Source organism: Pelodiscus sinensis, chromosome 13 (assembly GCF_049634645.1).
Source record: "Pelodiscus sinensis isolate JC-2024 chromosome 13, ASM4963464v1, whole genome shotgun sequence".
Classification (NCBI taxonomy): Eukaryota; Metazoa; Chordata; order Testudines; family Trionychidae; genus Pelodiscus; species Pelodiscus sinensis.
In genome coordinates this window covers 28,417,165-28,442,770 of record NC_134723.1, presented here as the reverse complement: position 1 = coordinate 28,442,770, position 25,606 = coordinate 28,417,165, and the positions used below count along the sequence as shown (strand labels likewise).

Here is a 25,606-nt window from a genome sequence, read left to right as displayed (position 1 = left end):
AAACTATTTATTTTGGAGGCAGGAGAGTAAGGATGTAAATGTCTAACTGGTTAACCAGTAAGCCTAAACCTTACCCCCCTCCCCTTACTAGGTAACCAGCAGTAATGTAACCAGTTAACCTTACTGAATGATGCTTCTTAGTAAATGGTCAACTGGCAGTCTGTCTGGGCTGGAGCAGCCCCCGGCCCATACCATGGGCCATTCCAGCTTGTGTGGGCCTACTGCACCTTTGGAGGGGGTATGCAACAGCACACATTATATTACTAATTACAGAACTTTTATAGTTCAGTTGTCCAAGTGCTTGGAAAGAGAGAGTATAAAATGACTCTACTGCCTACTTACATAAGCATTACCATCTATGCTAGGTAGCAATTAATAGATGAACATCAAAGCAGGACTATGTTGTGTAATTAAAAGGTTCAGAGAGAGTTTTTGATATGCATCTTTTTTTTCCTTTAGCAATGAACAGAACCTAAAATAGGACATCAACTCTGGGACATCAGAGAAGCCCTCAATTTATTACTATAATTTTTAAATGACACACACATGGAATAAATGTCAAGCAAGAGATTTAAATTAAGAGCAATTATTGAATAAATTAAGTGTTGATGAAAGTCACGAGCTAAAGAATGGAAAAATGGAGCACAGGGTATAAAGCCAGAAGCAGGGACAAAACCTATTATCTAAGGATGAAATGTTCCACTCATGATTTCAGTAATTTAGATCAGAGGAAGTAGTATTGACTCATCAAATGTTTGCAATTAGAATTTTAAAGTATTATTTTAAACACTTATTTTAAGTGTCTGCCCAGAAATTTTAGCCTGTGCAATTTAATTGCAAGGAAGCACCAATTTAATAATTATTTCCACTAGTACAGAAGTAGCCAACCTGTTCCAGACAAAGAGGCACAATAGTAATGGAAACAGCATTAAGAGCCGGGGCAAAGTTGTTGAGCCAACCAACCAACCAAAAAAAACCCAAAACCAAACCAAAACAAAAAAACACCCACCGCTGCACTGAGGGAAAATAGGTGGTGGTCCCATGGCTGCTTTTTTGTTTTGTTAACTTTTCTCCGAGTATTCAGTCCTGCCTTTTTTTGGGGGGGGGGGGGGGTGCTCTGCTCAACAACTTTTCCCTGGCTCTTCACGCTGTCTCCACTGCTATTGTGGCTCACAAAAAAAGAGTGAGAGGTGCAAGCTCTGAGAGGGAATTTGGGTGCAGGAGGAAGTAGAGAAGAGGATGCTGTCTCAGGGAGGGGGCTCCAGGCTGGAGAGTGTTGGGGTCAGGTGGTAGGCTGGGGTGCTGAGCAAACCACAGGCTTGTGGCTGTGCGGGTGCAGGAGTTTGGGCTGGGGTGCATGAGGTGCTCAGGCCAGGGAGGCTGGGAGTATGATGGGCTCTGAAAACAGTTTTGCAGTGTGTGGATGGTGCAGGATTGTTGTGGCAGAAGACTGGAGATGTGGGGGAGCAGGAATTTGGGGATGTGAGAGGCTCAGGACAGGGTGTTCTACAGGATAGGCTCAGGTTTGGAGTCTGGGGGGGAGCAGAAGTGTTATGATGTTGCAGCCAGATGGGGGCTTGGCCCCAATTGGGGGCTTGTTGGCCAGGCTGCAATTTTAAATAAAATATTAAGTCAAACACAAAATGTTTCAGCGTTGTCTTTATTTATGAGAGGGGCAGGGAACCTGTTTTGAGTCAGGAGTCACTGACCCACAGAAAAGTCAGTTGGGGCCACACAAGTGAGATGCAAAAAAACCAACGCATCCAAAATCCCCCAAGCCTCACTAATGTGGCCCCAACTGTGCTGGTGGAGGCAGCGGACAGGGTGCTGGGGCAGGGTGCTGGTGGATGCTGGGGCAGGGTACTCGTGTGTGCGTGTGTGCAGGGGAAGGGACAACAGAGACAGCTGGGGCCAGTACCTGGGGATCCTGGGTCTCAGGAAGCGCGCAGGCTGCTCTTCCCCTCCCCTAAACAGCTGGTGCGCTTCCTGAAATGCCCGGTCTGTCACTCCGCCAGGAACTTCCTTCCCCCATGCTGTCTGCTGCTCAGGGTGTGTGCAGAAGTCCCAGGACTGCATGCCAGCTCCAACTTCTCAGAAAAGTGTGCTCCTCCTCTGCTCCCCACAACAGCCACATACTTCCTGAGAAGCTGGAGCTGGCATGCAGGCCCAGGATTCCTACTCCTTCCCCTGGCAAGCAGCAGTGGTGCAACAGACCTAGCATTTCAGGAAGCGTGCCAGCTGTTTAGGGGAGGGGAAGAGCAGCCTGCTCTAACCCAGTCCCCCTCCCCTTCCCCAGAGCCAGGGACCACCGCCCCACACACACACATACACTACCCCCCAACACCCGTCTCCTCCCCTTCCCCAAAGCCAGGCACACACACACACACACACACCCCCCAACCCAATCCCCCTCCCCCCACTCTAACCTAATTCTCGGGTCCCGGAGCCACCACCGCCGCTACAGCCATGCTTCTCCCTCCAGGTGCTGGGGCACGTGCGTTGAGCGGCCGACTTTGAGCATGAACTGACCGGGATGCCATGTGCAACCCAATCCCCCTTTCCTTCTCCTCTCCTCCCCCAGAGCCAGACACCACCTCTCCTTGCTGTAACCCAATCCCCCTCCCCCACAACCTTATGCTCGAGTCCCGTAGCCAGAGCCGCTATGCCACATCCGGGACGCCATGCGCACCCTCCTCCCCCACCTAATCCTCCTCTCTTCTTCCCCCCTCCCCCATGCCCAGGTCCCGGAGCCACTGCCAAAGCCGCTGCCTGCGCTCAGCGGCCAGCTGCTAGCCTGTGCATGCTGGGATGCTGTGTGCGACCGGGCCTGTACGTGCAGGATATGACACAGTGCGCTGGGGGCCGTGAATGGAACGGCATGGGCCGTGAACATGCATGTGCCTCACAGCGGCCCAGCCATGAGAGCAGCTGACCTGAGCGGTTCTGGGTTCTGTTCCAGTTCTGTCAGGAGCCACATTTTTTGCGGCTCTTGAGCCTCAGGTTGGCCACGCCTGCACTAGTAAGATTTTTTTTTGCTACTACAAACACTGAAAAAGGAGGAACATTACCTAATTCATATGCTTTTTAATGTGTATTAGTTCCTTGGTTATTTCAAAAGACTTCGCCCATGTCTACATTTGTTGTAAAACATCATGAATAGAAAAATTAACATTTTAACTGAAGAAGCTGCATTTACAAAAAAAATTTAATTATATGAAATAAATGGCAATAGTGAATATACAATAGTAAATCTTTTGAGCGAGAAAGTGGAGTGTGGGTTTAAAGGGGGGGGGGGAAGTATTCACTGTTGCAAAGAAAGACTAGAATTTGGAAAATGTATTAGTTAAAATGAACACAGAGTGAAATCCTGTCCCCAGAGAAATCTGTGGCAAAACTCCCTATGACTTCAAATGGGGCCAAGATTTCATCCTTGGAATGAACATTCAGGGTTTCAATCCTTTCAGAAGAAGATACAGAAACCTTCCACCCACAAAAAAGACAAAAATATTATCAAAAAAGGTTTCTGGAATTTGTCTATTATTTAGCCAAATCTATACATTTGAGATACCATGATAAATATTTTCTCTCTCCCTCTCCCACACACACACACACCCCTAGTTTTACATATTACAAAGATGTGACAGAGCACATCAAATCAATGTGTAGTTCATTACCATGATCAACAGTAAATATTAATCTTGATTTCCCTGGATTTATTTAAATACTAGAACTGAAAGTCCATTTTACTGTTTTGGTTTGAAACAAAGAATCAGAGAAAGAAATTAAAGATACTGAAATATATCTCATTTCTGGAAAGAAACCACAGGATTAAGCAGACAGGAAAATGAATTCGATATACCAACTACTCACTAGATTTCTTTCCAAGTTTATTACATGTATCCCTAGGAACATGAATAAGTAAGCACTTATAAGGCAGAGACAAGACTATATAAAAAAATAGTAAAGTTTTACGTCTTATTTCTGGGATACAGAGGTTAAGAGAAAAATCAAAGGAAATGATTCAATGTTTATAAGTGATGTCAATGTTCTGTAACACCAGACTGTGCCAAAATTTAGGCAACTTGAAAACTTGCTGGAAAAATAAGTATTCAGAGAACAGTTTTCAAGTTTCTCTCAGACAGATTTCTGCATGTTTTTAAATAACTGAGTCACAAGTAACACAAAGTAAAGGAAATACCTGTAAAATTAATTGATATATTGTCATGTCATATTTGTATCACAGCCTGTTGTCTATGAAGGACTAATTTATAGTGTAACTTAAAATGCCTTTCTAGATACAGTGTGAGATTAATATAGATTTTTATTTTTTCCAAAAAAGTTTATTTAAATTGATTTTTTCATTTTGTTAATTATAAATTTTTCTTTAAAAAAAAATTTGAATTCAGTACAAAATATGGTAAGGCCTAGACTTATTATAATTAAGGCTGCAAGTCCATCACAGAGGTCATGGATTCCATTACTTTCTCAGACCATTGGGACTTCTGCAGCTCCTATTTCTGTCCTTGACAATATCTTTTTAATAACCTGCAGTGAGAACAATAATCTTCACTACACAATTATATTTTTTCTGGTAAGGAAGGAAGGAAAGAATCCCAAACAAATTAATAAAGGTCCCAGTTTGCTGATAGATCTACCTACTTGGACCTTTACAACTTCAGTAGGATTGTGTGGGAGTAAAGAAAATCTCCCTTTCAATTCCTTTGACCCAGCCCATTTCCACAGCCTTGGTTCAAGATTTGGCCTACTATAGTAAAGCTCAACTATTTTGTATCTGAGGTGTGAGGATCAATATTATACAGTACATAAACACAGAATGGGTGAGGAGGATAAATTCACTAATCTTCATGAGGCATCCAGATTAGGGATGTAATAGTATAGTTGATTAACCAATAAGCAAAAGCCCTTTCCCCCTCTCCCTGCCAGTAAATTTTTAGCAGGCTGCTCAGTCCTGGCTTGCAACTGGTCTGGGACCTACCCCTGCTGCTGCTCTTTATTTAAAGTGGATTAAGAGCTGAGCAGGCAGGCAGCTCAGCTCAGTTCTGGCTCGCACAGGGTCCAGTAGCTCAGACCCCTCCCACATAGAGACTGCTTCCACCTTGCACTGCTGCCTCTCTCAGAAGCAGCAGAACACCACCACAGGCAGCCAAATCCGTGACGGGAGTTGGTTTTTAAACTGGGTCCCCTCGTGAACCAGCTCCTGCCTGGCACCCTGTGCTGCTGCCTCTGATACAATGGCTGCTGGCCCTGCCCCAGCGGACTGTAGAATAGGTTTGTAACTACATCTTGGAAAGGTAAATGAATGCAGCAGGAAAACAGCTCTTACCTTTTCTCTCTTGAAATTTTAGGTTAACAATGTTGCTGATATTAAGAACAGGGGGAGTACACTGGGAATGAGAATAAAGAACTGGTATCTACCTATCTATATTTTAGAGTGCACCTGTCTGTGTGTGTCTGAGTTGGTTTGTTCAAGAACTCCTCCTAAACAGTAAGAGCTAGGGCAGATCTTTTTACATCCCATCCTTCCCCCAAGACCCCACCTCTTCCTTGAAGCCCCGCCATCTCTATTCTCCTCCTCTCCATCACTTGCTATCCCCAGCCCTTATACGCTCTACACTGCCGGAACCCCCAGAATTGGCACGCAGCTGCAGGACTTCCGTCCACCCCGCAGGAAGCTGGCACTACCTCCATTTTCGCTGGAGGTAGGCAGTGGGGCTTCTTGGGGGTGGGAGGAAATAGATGAGGGCCCGAATGCCTCACGATCAACTGGTCGAGCCCTCACAATCAATCAGTCGAGCCCTTGCAATCGACCAGTCAAGCACAATCAACGGGTTGGTGACCACAGAGCTAGGGCCACCAGATTTGGTATGCAGTTTCCTCTTCTTGACACAGTCAATTTTACATAGTTGTCAAAATCACAATTGGCAAGTAAGGTGGTGTAGCTGGCTATTCGAAGTTGTAATGTTGAGGAAGAATACATCTTCCTACAGAAAAGATCAAGGTGTTTGTGCTCCTTATCATGGGCAGAGGTCTTGAAAGGACCGTTTACATCAGTGGTGAGCAGTATCCCCCACTAAAGAACTGGGCTGTGGATGGGAAAATAAAAAGTCCATGCCCTTGGAGGGGACAAAATATTTTCTGGCAGCTCACTTGTTGGAAGTGGGGACGGAGGCTGGTGTTTGCCACACTCAGCTGTCTCCATGATTGCCTTGTCGTTAGGAAGCGCAATATTCGACTTTGTTAATGTCTGTAAATTCTTCAGTAATCAGTGTTGTTTCTCCTTGCACGTCAGAAAGGATAACCTCTTGGCTGGCAGCAATTCGCTTGAAGAGCTCTTGGAATTGCTTTAAGTCATCCTTCGGCAATGAGTCATCCGGGATCACAACCTCATCAGGCAAGGAAGAAGATCTGTCAGTTGGTGAAGTGTCTGGTTGGTGAAGGTCAACCTCGTCAATGATCTCTCCCTCTTCAGTGTCTAAGTGCTACGTTGCGAATTCCCACCATATTTAGCAGCTGAAGATGACCCCAGAGACTGTGGGATACCTATTCACATTGCTTTGTTCTTTCTGTTAACAGGGGAACTAGCAATGTGGCCATAAAATGTCAACAATGGGCGGCAGAAAAAATGGTTTCACTGGTTTTCAGTTTTGGCTTACTGTTGCATGTCAACAGAACTTTCATCACCAAACCTTTCCAGTGAAGACCTAGCACTATTGAATAATTCTGTAAGAACCTTTTGCAACTACAAACCTCACCATCCCTACTATGAATCTGATCTCAAAACTGTACTTGTGTCTGTATGTATTAGGAATGTTAAAATGCATGTTTATTTGTAAACGTGTAGCCGATGAAAATACATGTGGGGGGAGGCAGCTCCATGGTAGTTGGTGAATGTGGGAAGTTGGCTTAAAAACTGGCTCCTGTCTGCCCTTCTCAGCTTTGGGGGAGGGATAGCTCAGTGGTTTGAGCATTGGCCTGCTAAACCCAGGATTGTGAGTTCAATCCTTGCAGAGGCCATTTAGGGATTTGGGGCAAAAATTTGTCAGAGATGGTACTTGGTCCTGCTGTGAAGGCAGGGACTGGACTCGATGGCCTTTCAAGGTCCCTTCCAGTTCTAGGAGATAGGCAATCTTCATTTATTAATTAAGCTATGACACAGAGGGAGGGGGAGGCAGGAAATGCTTTTAAGCCAGCTCCCCCTTGTGTACTGGCTCCCACCTGCCCGGTAGCAGAGCAGGGAAGAGGAGGGCCCAGGCAGCTCCGCAGGGGCTGATATGCATAGGGAGCTAGCTTCAAAGCCAGCTTCCTCCTGCCCCGCTTGCTGCTGGTAAATCTCAAGTATTGGAATAACCATCAACTTTGAAAGTAGATCCCCCATTCTCTGCAGTTCGGCCGTAACTGAGTAACCTCAGCTGGCTCCCCTTAAACTCTTGTCACAAAAGGATTCTGGAGAAATTAATCCATTCTATGTTATTCATTTACATTCATATTATACTATGTGAATCTCCTTCAAGTATCTTCACAAATTAGGGTGTTAATTTTTTTATTGCTTAGATTCCCAATTTTTTGACCTATTGTTTTGCCACTACTACACACTGGCAAGTATATGACACATTAATGACTAGCTTAAAGTCAGAAAGAAAAGAGGTGAAAGTATTGGAGAGAGTTTACTGTATTAAACAAAACATTTGGTTTTCTGAAATATCCATTTGTCTATCTAGCACTGAGTTTACCACTGGGGCAAAAATGCTTTGTCACCATTTTTTATAAATTTACCTTTTTACTCATTAACACACATACTATCAAGGAAACCATCAGTCTTGCATTTGCATTTTTTACTTCCTGCCTTCTCAGATATCAGCCATCAGCATGACAGTTTATTTTTGTGTGTGTTTTTTAAATGAACAGATAGTCTTGTCTTTAATTTTTTGTAGTTCGTACACAAAGCCACTTTTAAAAATTTAATTACTACACAAGGTTCTCCAGTAATAGCAGCCAGAGGCCACAACTCTATCAAGAGGAATTATATGGAAATCAAAATGTTTTAGGTCTTTATTTGCCAAAAGAGAAACCTTCACAACCAATGGGTAAAGAAGCCTAGACTGTTAGGGTAGTTGGTATTTGACCACCTAAGGTATTTTACCTGGTATTTGTATTTAACACTCCCTTATCCCTACACTAAGAGCTTTCATATCACAGTGGTCTTCCATCTTCCTGAAGAACGAGACCTTTCTCTAACATCATAACTCTTATTCTCCCATCTGTTAGTCAGAGAGAGGGCCATGGGAGTTAAAGTGTTTTTTTCTTCCCTTCAGTGGGGTCAGCACTGTGACACCAAGGCCCACTGGTGCCAATAGGCAAGGGTTCACCCTTCTTTACAAGCGACCCCTGCCTCAGATGTGGTACACCACTTTCATGGCACTTGTCCATCAAATGTAGCACACGAAGTCTCTACTGAAAACTTGTAATTTATCATTACTCATAATCAAGAGATGTGTATGGTAATATTTAAGAAATAATGTAACTATTTTTAAAACTATGCCTTATGGTCTTGAAGTATAAGTCAGTAACCAGGGAATCATACTTCTGGGTGATGGCCCAGTCAAGTAAGAGGGAATTGTCACCACTCTCTGGCTATCTAATTATGTAATGGATTGCACAATTTTCCACCACTGCAACAGCACAGAAAAGTCCATGGAAAACTATCATACTATAAACACTGAAACCACTCAGAAGTAAAAAGGAACATAACAGATAAGGTATATTAAAAGAATGATCCAGTATATTACATGGTGGCGTAAGAGCCTGGATCCAATCACTGAAGAAACATTTTGTTGAACAAGGGATGTTGTTAATGAAACACTGAATCCCAGTACCTGGGAAGCCCATCATCTCTGCTACAAACTGAACTTTAGGGGCTATAGAGAACCTGTATTAGATAAGAAAAGTAACTATTAATAAATGTAGACCCTCATTTGCATTTGATTGTATTGTTTTGTGTTGTAAACCTTTCTTTCTAGTGGAACCTTTATCCGTTCTTTAATAAAACAGGTTTTATTTAAGAAGTGCTATGTGTTATACAGAAGTGGTGATTGAAAGTAAAACTGGGGTACTTTGTTCTTTTGGAAGCAGAGGGTCTGGGAATTCTGTGAGTAACCAGTGTCATTGATTAGCTGTCAAAGGGAATGCTTCAAAAGAGACTAGGGTGCACCTTTGGTTAATCTGCAAGCAATGACAGGGTTGCCACAGTCCAGAGGAGGGTGCTTGACTGGCTATACGGCTGGTAGTGTTATGGAGCTAACACCCTGCTACCACAGGCAAGAGGTCAAAGTGTAAAAACGTGACAGTCCAGAGAACCACTGTAAGCCCCCAAATGTAGATTCCTGTCTTATGTTGCAACTAGGCAAGGTGAGGAACAGTTATATTCAGTATCAAGGAGTACTGGTACTCCTGGGAGGAACAGAATACTGAAAGGTGATTGTATGCTGTGGTGTTATTTCAGCAGTGATATGTTCTGAATATGTGCCATTTGTAACAGAAACTCCATTTATCTCCAGCACAGACCATCTACCTTTCACCATAGCACAGATCACTAATTTGGTGAAAAAACTAGTATATATTCTCTCATATTGGGATGTGTTGGAAGCTAGCATACATTTTTTCATTGAAAAGGTGGTGTAAGTTGCTAACCTCCCAAAACAGCATGACACCATCCTAACACGATAAGAGAACTTCCTTTTACAGCTTATGTTCTGTAACCACACAGCCACTCCTTCCTTTTCTGCCTCCCATACTAGGGATATAAAATCCCACTTAATCAGTTAACTGGTTAAACATTATACTTAACCCATTAGCCACTGAAACAGGGGAAGGCCGGGCTGGGGAGGCCCCCACTACAGGCTTCTCTGGCTGAGCTGAAGCACCTCTCGCCCACGCCATGGTGTTAGGGGCCTGTCTGGGTTACTTCAGTAGAGCCAGGCCACCATTTAACCGTAACCAGTAAGTGTCATCTGGTAAGGGTGATGCATACTAGTTAACCATTCACATCCCTACTCCATACCTCAATGCTGGAGATTAAGTGGAGACTAGAATAATTCCTGGAAAAAGAAAGGAAGAATTTTGAGGAAAAACCATGAAGTATTGAAAGAATAAGGTCTGGAAGCATGAATCATTGAAGCCTCACTGTAATATTTAGCATTACCTTAGACTTATGTAGACCAAAAGCATAAACAACCTGCTCGTTCAGCACAAAAGAAAAAAAAAATCCAAGAAAGAAGCTTTTATTGACACTCTTGTACTGATATAACTAGGGATGTTAGACATTGTGTAACTGAATAGCCATGTAATCACAAACTATTATCAGTTACACAACTATTCAATAGTCCCCAGGGGCAGGGCTGGCAGCCAGTGTGCTCCAGCCCCGGTCTCAAGGGAGTCCGCTGCCACCCAGCACTGCTGTCTTTCTAGCAGAGGCAGCAGCACAGAGTGGTAGGCAGGAGCTGGTCCACAAGGGGAGTCAGTTTAAAAACCAGCTCCCCTTGTTGACTGGCTGCCTGCCATCTTGCATTGCTGCCTCTGATACAAAGACAGCAGCATAGGGTGGGAGCAACCCATCTGTGGCAGGGGTCCAAGCTCCACATGGACAAAAGCTGCTCTACAGGGTGTGGAGCAGCCTCTGTCTGTGGGGAACTTTGGCCCTCCACAGCCAGGGCTGCTACAACAAAGCAGCCTCTGCCCACAGCAGGCTCAGGTTTAGACCCCCTGTGGACAGGGGCTGCTGCCGCAAAGCAACCTCTGCTTGAGGTGGGCCCAGGCTTGCCGCAGACAGAGGCTGCTCCATGCTCCATGTGGAACAGCCTCTGTACCCTGTGGTCAGAGGCTGCTTCGTGGCAGCCTCCCCTGCCCGTCCCTCCTTCCCCTCCCCCCCCCCCCCCCCACACCCTCTAGCTGCCTCTGAGCCAGTGCTCATGGGAAGCCTGCTTAAAGCCAGCTCATCACAGACATTGGCTCCTGCTCCCTCCCTTTGCTACCTCTGATGGCACTGCTTTCAAGGAAGTGACAGAGGTAGCAGACATTATTGGGCTTGTTTATTTTGGAAGCTCTTTTCACTTGGGGAAGAAAAGGATTTTTTGCTGCAGAGAAGTTTTAATTACTGTTAAGTTTCTTTTAAGGAGCTCTACTCATAAAAAGGCACTCCTTTAAAGCTTAGTTAGAAATGAAGGTTATAGAGCTGGCTGTGTCAGGGAAGAGGAGGGGAAGACTGCAAATCCCTAGGTGAGCTTGTGATCTTGCTATAATTTTATTTGCAAACTTAGAACTGGGGAAGGCCTTTGACCACACAGAAAGGATTACATATAAAATTATTTCATTACTACAGCATTTGTAGTAATGGGGATGTTAAAATCAGTGTTAAAATGCCCTGGCTCATCAGTTAACCATTTATGTGTTTACACTTCGACATCCCTAATTTGTAACAAGATTAAAAAGTGAACACAAATCACAGGTGTCTTTTTGTTTTGTTACTGAAATAATCCCATATCTGTTTGTGATCCTTTTGCACATGTAATTATATTTTGCACCAAACAATTCACCAGTCTCAGTGTTTGGTTGTGCTTCTGGGTTCATTCCAAGAATGTTAAGAGGCGTGATGAGTCAATTAGGGAAGGCTTGCTGAGTCCTGACTCGTGCCAGGCCTAGGAGCTACTGCCGCTGCAGCTCTGCAGTTTAAATATAGCAGGAGCTGGGCCCGCAGGCAGCCCTGCTCTTACTACATTTAAAATGCAAAGCCAGAGTGGGGGTAGTTCCCAGAGCTGGCGTGAGCTGGGACTGAGCTGGGCTTGCTCAGGGCTCATGCTGGGTCCAGCAGCCCCTGTCCACCAGCACCCTCCATGGATAGGGGCCTGCTGCCAAAGCAGCCTCTGCCTGTGGCAAGCCTAGGCCCACCACAGGAACAGGCTGCTTTGTGGCAGCCTCCTCCCCAGGGAAAAGAGGGGGGGTAATAGGCAGCACTGTGGAGATGGTGCTGGGGGGAAACCAGCTTTTAAGTCAGCTCCCCCCAGCACTGGCTCCTGCCCTCCCCACCCCCACAGTTGCTGCCTCAAATACAGTGGCACCGAGGGGGGGGGGGGGGGGGGGAACGAGCAAGTAGTCAACTCAACTACTCACTTACATTCCCTAGTACATTCACCACCAAAAAATTCCAATCCTTAACTCTTTGGACTAAAACTTTCTGCTTCTTCATACTTCTCCATTACGTCTCACTTCATAAAAGGAAACTAACAAAACTGGTCAACCACAGTAAAACTGTAAAAGCACATCAAACAACATGAGTGAGTCTACACAGAACTATAGTTATGGCCCAGATCAGTGTTTCTCAACCAGTGGTACGACTACTCTTGGGATACTTGAGAGAAGTCTGGGGGTAGATCAACACAACTGAATTTTGGATAAAACTTTAAAACTAAATTTTTGTTTCATCGCACTTCATTGTTTTTGCACTTTTTACACCACAAAATTTCATCACCTCCCCAGCTATGATTAAGTTGTTTAAATAAATGTGTTGCAATGGTCGAAAAAAATTGTGTTTGAAAACTGTAGATACTGGAGGTACTTTTTTTTTTTTAAAAAAAAGGGGTACTTCATAAAAAAAGATTCAGAAACACTGGCCCAGATGAGGAAGTTTAGAAGTATTAAGAATCCAAGATTGAAACTGTTATACAGTTTCTCTTCTCTGACTTAGACATAAGCCTCATATTCAAGGAAAGAGAATATGGATGTTTTCCTGATACTCAGAAAAAAGCAGAGGAACAACCTGCTTGTACAATCGTGCCTCTTACTTCCATTTGGTGTATGTCTGCTATAAATACAAATTTGAACAAGCTTAGTTCCATCTTCCAGCTGTTTCTCTTCCCTATGTAAATAGGTCTGTACAATGCCCACATTATTGACAGAGTTGTTTAAAAATAAAATATAACAAAAAACTCTAACCCATGCCCATACTAAGCACCATACGTCTTAAAAATGCAAAATACAATTTGCATGACTGTGAAATAAACACATCTAACCCATTTACAATGGAAATGAGAGAGTTCTTTCTGGATTCAAACAAAAACATTGTGACAGACCCAGACTAGCTGGCTGTTACACTCTAATGGAAGGCAGGTATGCAGGGTACTGGATAAACAATTTTCCATTCCCTGAATAAACTCCCAGTCTGTGCTGCCCCATAATTAAGGCAGGCAGAGGCTAATTAACAGCTGGCCTGAAGAAGCAGGCTAATGAGACACCTGTAGCCAATTAAAGTTAGGGAAGCTGCTATAAAAGTTTCCACCAAGTAAGGGATAGGAAGACGAGGGATGGACTGAGATAAGGAAGTGTGTTTTGTGCGGAAAGGGAAAGATTCAGTCAAGTACCAGAGAAAAGGCAACAGGGGAGCATTTGGGGAAGTGGCCCAGGGAAAACGGCTCTTTTGGGGCTACAGTGAAAACCTGGGATCCCTGGGCCAGAACCCAAAGCAGAAGGCAGGCCTGGGTTCCTCCTTACACCACAGAAAGAACTAGTTTTGGGGAAAGGAAGGTCCAGGATTATGGAGGGATCTCCCCCTCCCTGTTTATTGACTTTGCCAATGATGAAAATGGCTCAATAAGCTTTAACTCTAGAAAAACACAAAAGGCAGTACATAGGGTCATAGCGAGCCTCTGAGGCATATAGTAGCCGCCTAAGGAGCACAGAATCCACAGGGTACAGCCAGAACTTTGGAATTGCAATGTATAAATGTTGTGGCAGTTACTGGAATTAAGAGTATATATAATTTACCTGAGAAATACATTCAGGCTGTAGCTACATTAGCATGATTTTGCGCAAAAGCAGGTGCTTTTGCGCAAAAATATGCTGCCTGTCTACCCTGGCGGGGAGTTCTTCCGCAAGAACACTGACATTCTAATGAGTGAAATCAGTGCTTCTTGCGCAAGAACTATGATGCTCCCGCTCAGGAATAAACCCTCTTGCGCAACTGTTCTTGCGCGAGAGGCCAGTGTAGACAGGCAACATGAATTTCTTGTGCAAGAAAGCCCGATGGCTAAAATGGCCATCGGCGCTTTCTTGCGCAAGAGAGCATCTACACTGGCACGGATGCTCTTGTGCAAAAGCACATGCCAGTGTAGACGCTCTCTCGCGCAAATACTTTAACGCAAGAACCCTTGCGTTAAAGAGTATTTGCGCAAGTTCATGCCAATGTAGACGTAGCCTCAGTTTAATAGTAAAGAGGATAAAGATAGTCAGTATAGCATCAAAGAAGGCAGAGGACTAAGGCATAGCAGAGCTTGTTATGCATATGACTGTAAGAAGCATATTTTAAAAGTGATATATAAAATGACAGACTGATTGCTCCCAGGAACCAAATCTGTTTCTGAATAGAAACTGAGGATTCATGGATCTAACCATATTTAAAAAAAAAAAAAAAAAAAAAAAAAAAAAAAAAAAACCAACCAACCCCCACTCCACCCAAAAAAAGAGAGCCTAGGTGATTTCCTAAACTGCTTAGTCCTATATATAAAGGAAAAGGCCAATGCCGTTCTACCATCCAGGGTAGAAAACAGGATTCCTGTAGTGTAGAGAAGTGGTCGCTAACCTTTTGAAGCACAAGATCACTTTTTGAATGTAAGTGCAATCCAAGATCTACCTCAAACCCAAATACCCTTCTTATGCCTCCTTTGTGCTGCTTCTCAGAGGCCCCACCCCTGCTCACTCTATCCTCCCTCCCTCCCCCCCATTTTCACTAGTCTGGGGCAGAAGGTTGGGGTGCAGGCTCAGGTCTTGGATTAAACGATATGGAATGTGAGAGGGGCTCTGAGCTGAGCTAGGTAGTTGGGGTTCAGGCTCTGGGGGGGCATTTGGATGCAGGGCTGCTCAGGGCTAGGGCAGGGACTTGGAATGCAAGAAAGGGGTTCATGACTTGGGTAGAGTTTCAGGACGTGGGCATCAGCTGGGCACTGATTACCTCAGGTGGCTCTTGGGTGATGGTGCAGTGGGGCTAAGGTAGGCTCACCCCTGTCCTAGCCCTGCACCACTCCCAAAAGCAGCCAGCAAACTCCATCCCAAGTCCTGCTGTATCCCCTCTTTGCTCTGTGGAGATAGGCTACAGGATGGGAGAGGGGGCACCCTGACATCAGCACCCACTCCTTTCTCTTCTCTGCATAGAAAGCAGAGGCTCCTGAGGGAACAGCTCCAAGGCAAAGGACAGGAAATGTGCAGCAGTCTGGTGGGGATGCAGCTGAAGTACTGCACTTGATAGCTTGTTGGCCAAACCCACTAGGATCACCTGTCAGGCTCCAAGATCTACCAGTAGATCCCAACCACTTCTGTAGAGAACTATGTGGGAAAACCACTGGTACATGAATGGATTAAGGTGGAACTCCTACATAAATTTAATTAAGAATTTAGGGTGTGGACATACAAACGCCTTACTGGGTGATGCTTATTGGTTGGCTGGTAGCCTGGCAACACTGGAGCAACCCTCCACTTGCAGCACAGTGGACCCCAACTGTCTGGAGCAGCCACTGCCCCAGGAAAGAAATCTGTAAAAGAGGGACTTTCCATCAAGGCTCCCTATAGGCTCACATGAGGGCTACTAAAAAGGCTATCTTTGCAGATAAATGCAATAGAACAGATCTCATAAAATAACTGAACAACAAGTTAAGGTAGGATTTCTAATCTGCAGACAGAGATTCCCTAAACCCTTAATACACCTAGACCAGTAGTTCTCAAACTGTGGGTCAGGACCCCAAAACCATAGCCCCAACACCTGGCACCAAAGCCAAAGCTTCAGGGCTTTAGCCCAGGGTGGCAAGGGTCACGTTTCAGGCCCCTTTGCCTGGGGCTGAAACCCATAGGCTTTGGCTCCCCTGCCTGAAACAGTAGGGCTCAGGGTTTGACCCTGCCACCTGGAGCAGCTGTGCTCAGTCCCCCCGTTCTGGTCATTTAATAATTTGTCAGAAAGGGGTTACAGTACGATGAAGTTTGAGAAACCCCTGAACTAGACAAGCACATACAGAGACTCCTTCTCCCAGAGAATAAAAAACTGTTATTGCAAGCAAACAGATCTTAATTGAATTAAATGATAATCCTAATTTCCTGAGAATCAACAGATAGTACAGGATGAAAAAATGGCACTGAAGCAGGAAGGAAAGAGGCAGCAACTAGGGATGTAAATACCCCTCAAAATGTTAACCAGTTAAACAATATTATTGTAATCATCTAACTGGTTAATTAGATTCCAGACAGCTTGCAGCAAATAGGGTAATGACATCACCATGGAAGAATCTCTCATTTCTGCAGATAATTAGTGTAGGTTGATTTCTTTCTACTATTTAGTTGATGCAGTTGTATTTCCATAGAACAAGACAATTTAGTCACAGGAGCCATCAAGGAGGCATGACATCAGGGTAGAGTACAGCTAAGATGGGGTGATGCACGTGAGCCACATCTTGAGACAGTGACAGAAGATGAAGAATGGTCAGAAGTTAAAATGCAGTTAACTGACTAGTGGATGGAATTTCCGTCAACTAGTCAATAAGCTCTTCCGTATTCCTCCTTTGAAATGTACAAGAGCCCCAGCAAGGGCTCTTGTACATTTCAAAGGAGGAATGTGGGACTCAGCATACAGTCCAGGGCCAGCGGGAAGTCCCACTGACTCCAGGCTGCATGTAAGTGCCTGCTTTGAAATGCACAAGCATCCCCAGTGGGGGCTCTTGTGCCTGTCAAAGCCATGGAGACCAGGGTCAGTGGGGAACTTACAGTCCCCAACTGACCCCAGGCTCCATGCTATGGGCTCCCCTGCTCCTTTGAGTGTCCAGGCAAGCCCGGGTTCCACACAGCACTTCCCTGGAACCTGAGGTCAGCTTAAGGTTAGCTGATCCCAGGTCCTGGGGAAATGCCACAGGGAGCCCGAGATCAGTTGGGAGTCCCCAGCTGAGCCCCATAGAGGCAGCAAGGGAGGGGAGGGAGGGGGAGGTGGAATTGACTAGTGCTTATCGGATAGTAAACTAGTCTTTAACATCCTTAGAATAGGGGGCTACTGCAGTTTGGCCCTCTGTGGGCAGGAGGGTTGCTCTGGCCAGCTGCCAGTTAACCAGTTACATCCCTAGCAGGAATGACATCGCCAATGGAAGAATCTCTTTCATTTCTGCAGATAAGTAGTGCAGGTCGATTTCTTTCTACTATTTAGTTGATGGAGTTGTTGTATTTCCATGGAACAAGACGATTTAGTCACAGGAGCCATCAAATCAGGGTAGAGTACAGCTAAGATGGGGTGATGCACATGATCCACATCTTCTGACAGTGACAGAAGATGAAGAATGGTCAGAAGTTCAATGATGTTTGGACACACATGTGAAGCAGGAAAGGGTACCAAGCTTGTCTCAATGAAGTTGGTGCTATAAGGATAACTCTGGCTCTATTTTCTCTGATCTTGTTCCTCACACTTAACAGTGGCATTAGATGAAACACAAGGAACAGACTCTTCTTCCAAGATGGAAGAAATGTATCTCTAAAGAGCAGTAGTCCAGACTCCCTCTTGAGCAGGAAAAGTTTCTGGAGGTGACAAAAAGATCCATCTCAGACTGTTCCCATTCTAGTAATATACCATGGAAAACTGTCATCTAGCTCCAATTTTGTAATCCTGTGAAAACTATCTTCTGGGGATATCTGCTGTGATGTTCTTTTAAATACCTGGAAAGGTAGGGCTGCTGAAGTTTGGATATGATGAGTTATGCAACAGGGATGTGCATGGTAAACTGGTAAGCATCACACCTGTCAGCCTGGTCCAGCTGAAACAGCCCGCTGTGCCACACCACAGGCAATGGGTGCTCCAGTCCGGCCAACGCACTGGCGGGGGGCTATCCCCTACCCACTCCCTGTTTAAGTTTAACATTTAACTGGCTAGCTGATTAAACCGAATAGCTGATTAAACAGGATTTTACATCCCTATTATGCAGCAATTCCAGTTTCATGGCTTTGGTGCACAGAGAGATCTTGCTTATCCCTGCTTGTTAACACAGAACATGCAAGATACTTTGTCCATCGTGATCCCACTTAGGTATGCATGCCTTCGTTTCCTACCCATAATTTGGAGCAAACCAACAGCCCTGAATTCCAACAAATTGATGTGGAAACTGATTTCCTGAGTAGTCCATCTGCCCTGAATTGTGAAGGTATTGAGGTGCCTCAGCTTTCCATCAGCAATAAATCTGTTGATAAAGTCACTGATGGGCATGGAAGACAGAAGTAAACACCTATACAGAAGTTGAGATGATCCTATGTCCAGCCTAAGGGTTTGTCTATACTGCAAGTTACTGTACTGTAACTTTCTCACTGAGGGGAGTGAAAAAACATCAAGTGCAGCAAATTATGGTGCTCTAAATTGACACTGTGGATAGTGCTAAAACTCTAGAAGCCCTGCTCTTAACTTATCTCCACGAGTAGAATAGCTATCAAAAGCCCTGGAAGAGCTCTCTCGCCGTGACCACACTGCTGCAGTGGAGCACTACCACAACAATGTTTTAAACTTTAAAGCGTAGGCAATGCCTGAGAAGTTTCTCACTTGTAGAGTAGTCCTGTGTCTATCCAAGGTGCCTGACTAGAAAATAGGCCATTGCTGCTTCCAAGGTTGGCTTATAAAGACATAACCTTGTGTGATCAGTCGCAACAGTGCAAGCTGCCCCATTACCCAGGACATGAAGACAGTTCCTTATTGTAGTTTGAGGGCTTCCCTGAATTGCCCATACCAGACCTGACAAGCTTACCAATATAAGAGAAGGTGAGATCTGTCTGTCAGTGAGTCTCTCTAAACTGTATCTTCTGTACAGGAGTTAATGTGGACTTTCTTACACTCAACTTCTGAGGTAACTCCAGGAACAGAGCAAGGGCCATCTGGATGGAAGCTAGCACTGCTTCATAAGAATGTCCCTTGAGTAGCCAGATGTCAATATTTGGAAAAACTAAGATTGCTTCTTGTTGAGGTAAGCATTGCTACTGCCAGGACTTTTGAGACCATCCCCGGGGCCAAAGAAAGGTTGATGGAAAGCACTCACTATAGGAAATTATACTCACTTATAGCAAATCTTAGATATTTTCTGTGTGATGAATGTTGTTATATGCAACTGGGCATTCTGCAGATGAATGGTTGAAAATCAATCCTCTTTCCTCTAGTAAAGGAATTATAGCCGAGTCATCGCTCTGAATTTTAGAAACTTTACAAAGTTGTTTAGAACAATGTTTCTCAACCATTTTTTTAAAATAAAGTACCCCTTTTAAAATACATATGTACCCTCAATATCTGCAGTTTTTAGACACACCAAATTTTGTTCTACCATTGCAACACATTTGTTTAAACAACTTAATCATAGCCGGACGGGTGATGAAATTTTTGGTTAAAAAGTACAAAAATAATAGAGCACTGCAAAACTTAAAAATTCAGTTTTCTCCAAATGTCAGTTGTGTTGATGTACCCCCCAGACTTCTCTCAAGTACCACTAAGGGTACTCATACCACTGGTTGAGAAACACTGGTTTAGAAGTCTTATATCTAAGATCAGTCTCCATCCTTCTTTGGCAAAATGAAATACTGCTCAAAACAATTAGTACTCAGCACTTGTTTACTTGTAAAATATAGGTTTTTTTGCTCTGTATTTTCAAACCCCACATACCTGCTCTACTGACAGATCAAGAATGCAAGCAGTGGATTTCTTTTTCTTCCATACTAACAAAAAAAAGAGCAACAAATATGCTCGAAGGGACAGATCCTCATTTCAAAAGTCCTCTATAGAAGTCAGTGCAACTATATCAATTTAGCTAACAATATGCCTCGTTAGTTTTCCTTTCACAGAAAGCAATGGCATTCGGTGTAAAATTACACTGGCTCTCTGTATATGACATTAAGGATATAAAAATCCATTTAATCAGTTAAACGGTTAAATGTTATGTTTAACCAGTTAACTTCTTAAAGAGAGTCAGGAAAGGGGCCACTTGAACCCAGCTGGGCTGGAGTGGCCCCTCACCCCTGGCATGGCAGGTTGGCCGGGCAGGAGGGGCCCCCCCATCCATAGCACAGTGGACTGCTCCGGACAGGCCATTGCCAACAGTGCAGCAGTCTGCTCTGGCAAGCCTTGAGTTTCCTGGGGTTCCTGGCCACAGCCACCCAGCAGCAGGCAGCCCAGCTGCACCCAGGGACTCCCTGGCCACATGGCCCTGTTAACACCAGGAGCTTCCCAGCCGCCACCTGGCCCCATTAATGTTGAGGGTTCCAGGTCTAGACAGTGGCTTCCCAGGTGCTGCCTGGCCCAGCCAGGGCTCCTCAGCCCCTGTGTTGCTCCAGGGCTCTTTGGTCCAGCAACATCTCTGACACTGCTGGACTACGGATGTTGCCGGACCAGAGAGTCCTGGATTTGGGAGGTTCAACCTGTAATATTTACGATTTTACTCATTGATGGCTTCAGACTACAGAGGGACAGCAAATCTTGTTTTAGATCAGGGCTATTCAACAAGTGGCCCGTTTGTTTGTGGCCCACAGTGAGGTCTGGGTTTATGCGGGGCTCAACACTCAGCCCACAGGTGGGATCCTTTGAACATGGCCTCTACTGGGAACATGTTCCACAACGGCGACTGAATATAATGGTCTTCTGTTGATATGCATTTTAGTAGTTTATTAGACTGTCATTGCTCATTAAAATAGGGATGTTAAATTGCGGTTAACTGAATAGTCGAGTAGTCAATGGAATTTCCATCAACTAGTCGATAGGCACTTCCGCATTCATCCTTTGATACGCCCCTCTTTCCAGACCCCCTTGCAGCCCTGTCCCTCTCCCTGAGCGCAGCTCACCATGGTACCTCCCCAGGGACCCTATTACTATTGGAGGGCAGTGTGATATGAGAGACATGAGAGTGAGATGCAAGGTCAGACTGGGGGGTGTGGGATTTCAGGAGGCATTTATTTCTCTATGGGAATCCCACTCTTTCTCCATTCAGGTAGTAACAACCTCCTGCCCTGCTACGAGAGAGGGAGATGGGCCAGGGATCCAGAGGTAGAACCCCAGTTGGCCGCAGGCTGCTGTGGCCCACTGAGGTGAAGGAGGACTACTCATGCATCCCACACACTATTTGTGATTGCTTATCCCTGAGATGGTGTAATGTCAGCCAAGTGCATGAATTAACCAAAATAAAAACAAAAAACAGGACTACGTAGCACTTTAAAGACGAACAAGATGGTTTATTAGGTGATGAGCTTTCATGGGTCAGATCCACTTCCTCAGATCAAATTGTGGAAGAAAATTGGCATGACCATATATACCAAAGGGATACAATTAAAAAAAAAAAAAAAAAAAAAAAAAAAAAGGGAACATATATGAAAAGGACAAATCAAATTTCAGAACAGAGGGGGGTTAAGAGGGGAGGTAAATGTCTGTGAGCTAGTGATATTAGAGGTGATAACTGGGGTGATAGTTTCCCCCCCATGTCCCACGAAAGCTCATCACCTAATAAACCATCTTGTTAGTCTTTAAAGTGCTACATAGTCCTGTGTTTTGTTTCAGCTAGACTAGACTAACACAGCTACATTTCTATTACCAAAATAAAAAAGCACTATAAAGTGACTGTACATCCTGCATCCTTCTGGAAAAAAAGACTCTCCCACTCAAACTTCCTTTCCTCCTAGCTATCCTCAAAAGCTAGACCTCAAGATAAATGACTGAATAAACAACCAAACATGCAATGGAAACTTATTCATGTATTCATTTCAGCTCTGCTGTACCCTCAATAATTATTAGCTTTTCTTTTTTTTTTAATTTATCTGAGTCATCCATGAAAAAATGTTACTTTCCTCCTAAATTGCCAAAATGCCACTAATATTAACCAGCAACATATGTAAAATATATATAATTCAATTGTTTGGCTCAGGCTCATAGTCCTGTTTAACACTTTGTTCAAACGTTAACTCAATTTTAAACTAGCATGGTAGGATATTTCTAACTTACTATAAATACATTCAGAAACATCTGAATATTTGTGTTGAATAAAGCCTTTTAGAGGTGATTAAAGAATTCTCTCTCTAGTTTTAGACAAAGTGAGGGTGAAATGCAGTGTTGCCAACTACTGATTTAAATAAGTACCATAGTAGGTAGGGTTTGCTTGTTTAGATTACATGAGAATCTGGTTTTGTTTTATTAAAAGAAAGAGTCTAAGCATTGTGATTGTAGAGAAAAGCTTGACATGAACGTTAAAACATCCCCAGATCAGAAGAAAAATATTAATACTAAAAAATAAATTTAAAAAAAATCTCATGATTTTTAAGACAATCCCATGATTATTGTGGCCTGACTCCAGATTTTTGAGTAGTTGGGATAGGCAATGCTGAAAATGTAAGAAACAATATTAATGACCAAAAGTAAATTAGATTAATATTTCAGTTTTAATAACCTAAGATGGTAGCAACAACATAGAAGGTTTTAATCAGACAATTAAAAAAAATTCTTCAGTGACTATGACAGCCAATTCACTTGATTTGTGTTGTTTCTCAACTTGGACCAAATCTTTCATGCTATTAACCTTTATGCAAAGGTTTTTGTTTGAAGACTTAATGACTGTGTCTACACTGGGCCACTTATTCCGGAAAATCAGCCGCTTTTCCGGAATAAGCTGCGAGCTGTCTACACTGGCCCTTGAATTTCCGGAAAAGCAACGATGCTCTACTGTACAAAATCAGCCACTATTCCGGAAAAACTATTCTGCTCCCGCTCGGGCATAAGTCCTTATTCCGGAACACTGTTCCGGAAAAGGGCCAGTGTAGACAGCCCAGTAGTCTTTTCCGGAAAAAAGCCCCGATCGCGAAAATGGCGATTGGGGTTCTTTTCCGGAAAAGCGCGTCTACATTGGCCACAGACGCTTTTCCGGAAAAAGGGCTTTTCAGGAAAAGCAGCCTGCCAATGTAGACGCTCCTTTTCCGGAATAACTGAAAACGGAATAGTATTCCGTTTTAAGCATTTCCGGAAATTCATGCCAGTGTAGACACAGCCAATAAGTAAGATGACAATCAGAAAAAGAGAACAATTATTTCCATCACAGTTACAGTATGTTCTTTTCCTCAGATCAACAACTGGTAAACAGAATTACTACAGAACTTGGACTTCATAAATTATCCAGAAAAATTAATTCCTAGTGCTCCCAAATTGCCACATTTAGTGCCATTACCTCAGATGCACTAAGTACACCTGTATGCTTTTAAATCGGCTTAAAAGGCAACCGCCAAAAACTACACAGCAAAATTTTTACAATTCTATCAAGTTCAGCTTGTATTTCAAAAAGGAATACGCCACTTTCTTGTTCTGCATTTAGTATATGATCTTGTCATGACGTGCAACAGAAGATATGCAGCCTTGGATGATGCTAAGCAATGAATCACATTTTCCTTTCCCCCCCCCCCCCCCGTGTGCTACATCAGCATCAGGCCACTTCCTGAGCCCAACCTTCTTCTCTGCATCCAGAAAGGGGGCGTGTGTAAGAGGAAGGATGACTGCCGAGGCCACAAAGGGCCATCTGCTTTGCATCCAGCCCTGCGAGAACAGCTGTGAATGGGGTGGGGTGGGGGGGGGACGGGAGACGTTTCTGATGCAGGACAACCACGGCAACTTGCTCTGTACCGAGGCAGGAAACGGAGGGCTGAGGAGACACTGCCGGGGGCAAGTGCCACACTCCAGACACCTGCTGGGCATTCCGCACCCCTGAAGGCACGTGCAAGTGGGGAGATTATTGCTCAGGGCACGCGGCAGGAAGCGGAGTCAGACCCAGCCCGCGCCCCAGAGATGTTACCGTGTGTGCAGCCACCGGGAGCAGGCAGCGGGGGAGGGGAGACGCTGGAAAGGCGGGCGGCTCCCCAGGGGCCTGCGCGGGCTACGCTGTCCTCAGTTCCCCATCACCGCCGCGACCTGTCTACGCCGGCCGGTAGCCCGCAGGGCGGGCAGCGCCCACGCGACGCCTCCCCGGGGCAGCCCGCCCAGGAAGGCGCTGTCGCTGACAGGCCGCAGCCTGGGGCCAGCCTCAGCGTCACCTCCCCGCCCCATGGGCAGCCGGCGAATCCCCCACCCGCCGAGCTCCCCGGGCAGCGTGGGCGCAGCGACCCCCTCAGCCCCGGGCCACAAGCGCAGCAAGCACCCGGCGGCGCGCGAACGGCCGTTGGCGCGGGGAGGAGGGGCGCACTCACCCGCTCGTGGCGCGCGCAGATTCCAGACTCCGGCTGCAGCGAACCCGGCTGCTGCCTCCTTCCGCTGTTTAAAATGGCTGAGAACTCAGGGAGAGCGGGAGGAGGGGCGCGTGCCCCGCCGGCCAATCCCCCCTGTCGGCTCCGCTGACGCCATCGCCGGACCAGAGCGGGTGTGGGCTGGGGGGAAGCGGGGGGGGGGGGGGAGGAAGGAAGGAGCAGGGAGAGGGAAGCGTGTGGGGAGCGGGTGGAGCAGAGGGAGGAGCAGAGGGGATGAGGTGTGGGGGGGGAGCAGAGGGAGGAGCAGAGGGGATGAGGTGGGGGGGGAGCAGAGGGAGGAAGGAGCAGGGGATGAGGCATGGGGGGAACAGAGGGAGGAAGGAGCGGGGGTGCAGTGTAGGGGAGAGTAGGTGGTGAGAAAGGAGAAGGGGTGAGTTTGGTAATGCAGGGAATGGAGTGGAGAAAGCAGGAATGAGGAGGAAGAAGCATTAATGAGACCTAAACAGGACAGGAAGGAGCAGAGGAATGCATGGGAGAGTAATTAGAGATGTGTGGGAAGTAACAAGCAAGTGAATGTAAAAGACTCCATGGGAGAGTGACTTAGGCAGGTCTCATTTTTATTGCTTTCAAACTTGCCCAGGTAGTCCCCCAAAATATGACAGTGACCCTACCCCCAACTGAGGGGACACATGACATGAGTAGCTGCAAAAGCTGTTTTGAGATCATACAGGACTGCTTTATTTATTAAACTCCAGCCTTTGGGGGCTTCATATTTAATTATTTGTTAAATGCCATCTGTTACATTTCAGAGCAACTGTACCTATTTCCCCCTCCATGGCACCCACTTTTAGGCCATCATCTCTCTTGGGCAGAGATCTACATCTCCCCACTCGTGACCAGGTTTTCTCCAGACAGCACAATTCCCTGCCTATATTGTGATATCTCCAGCAAGCCAGACTGCCCAAACAGGTCAGCATCTGTGCTTTACTTTTTGCCCAAAGTCTATGAAAAACTATAAATGGTAGCAGTTACAAGTTACCACACAGCTATTTCTAAGAAGCACATTTGTTTAAGATGAAAACAGAGAAAATGTAATAAAACGTTAAAATAACCTACATGCACACTAACCAACCAACACAATGCTGTCCACACTGATACTTTTGTTGGTGAATCTTTTGTTGGTCTTTTCACGCTTCTGGCCAACAAATGTTTTACCAACAAAAGTGCTAGTGTAGACATATCCTAGGGTTTTGGTAGGTGTCAGTCCTCCAAACTCCAGAACTGAGTTTTTCAAGGTGTTACAAGTTCATGGCATGTTCTGTTGGAATAGGTTAGTATTTCCTTT

At 45.1% G+C, this 25,606-nt stretch overlaps 1 protein-coding gene across 7 annotated transcripts in view; it reads right to left on the bottom strand.

The window, feature by feature from the left end:
• ACSL4 (acyl-CoA synthetase long chain family member 4) overlaps positions 1–24,465 on the bottom strand; it is a 58,162-nt gene extending 33,697 nt beyond the window's left edge. Inside the window, exon 1 of one of the 7 annotated variants that reach the window (XM_075940933.1) lies at positions 24,265–24,465. The gene's annotated coding sequence lies outside the window, so the exon portion shown is untranslated. Of the gene's footprint in view, positions 1–23,873; positions 24,206–24,264 lie in introns of those variants that run through there. The other 6 variants (XM_075940931.1, XM_075940937.1, XM_075940935.1 and 3 more) reach the window with 6 other exon arrangements.
• Between the last annotated feature and the right edge of the window lie 1,141 nt (positions 24,466–25,606).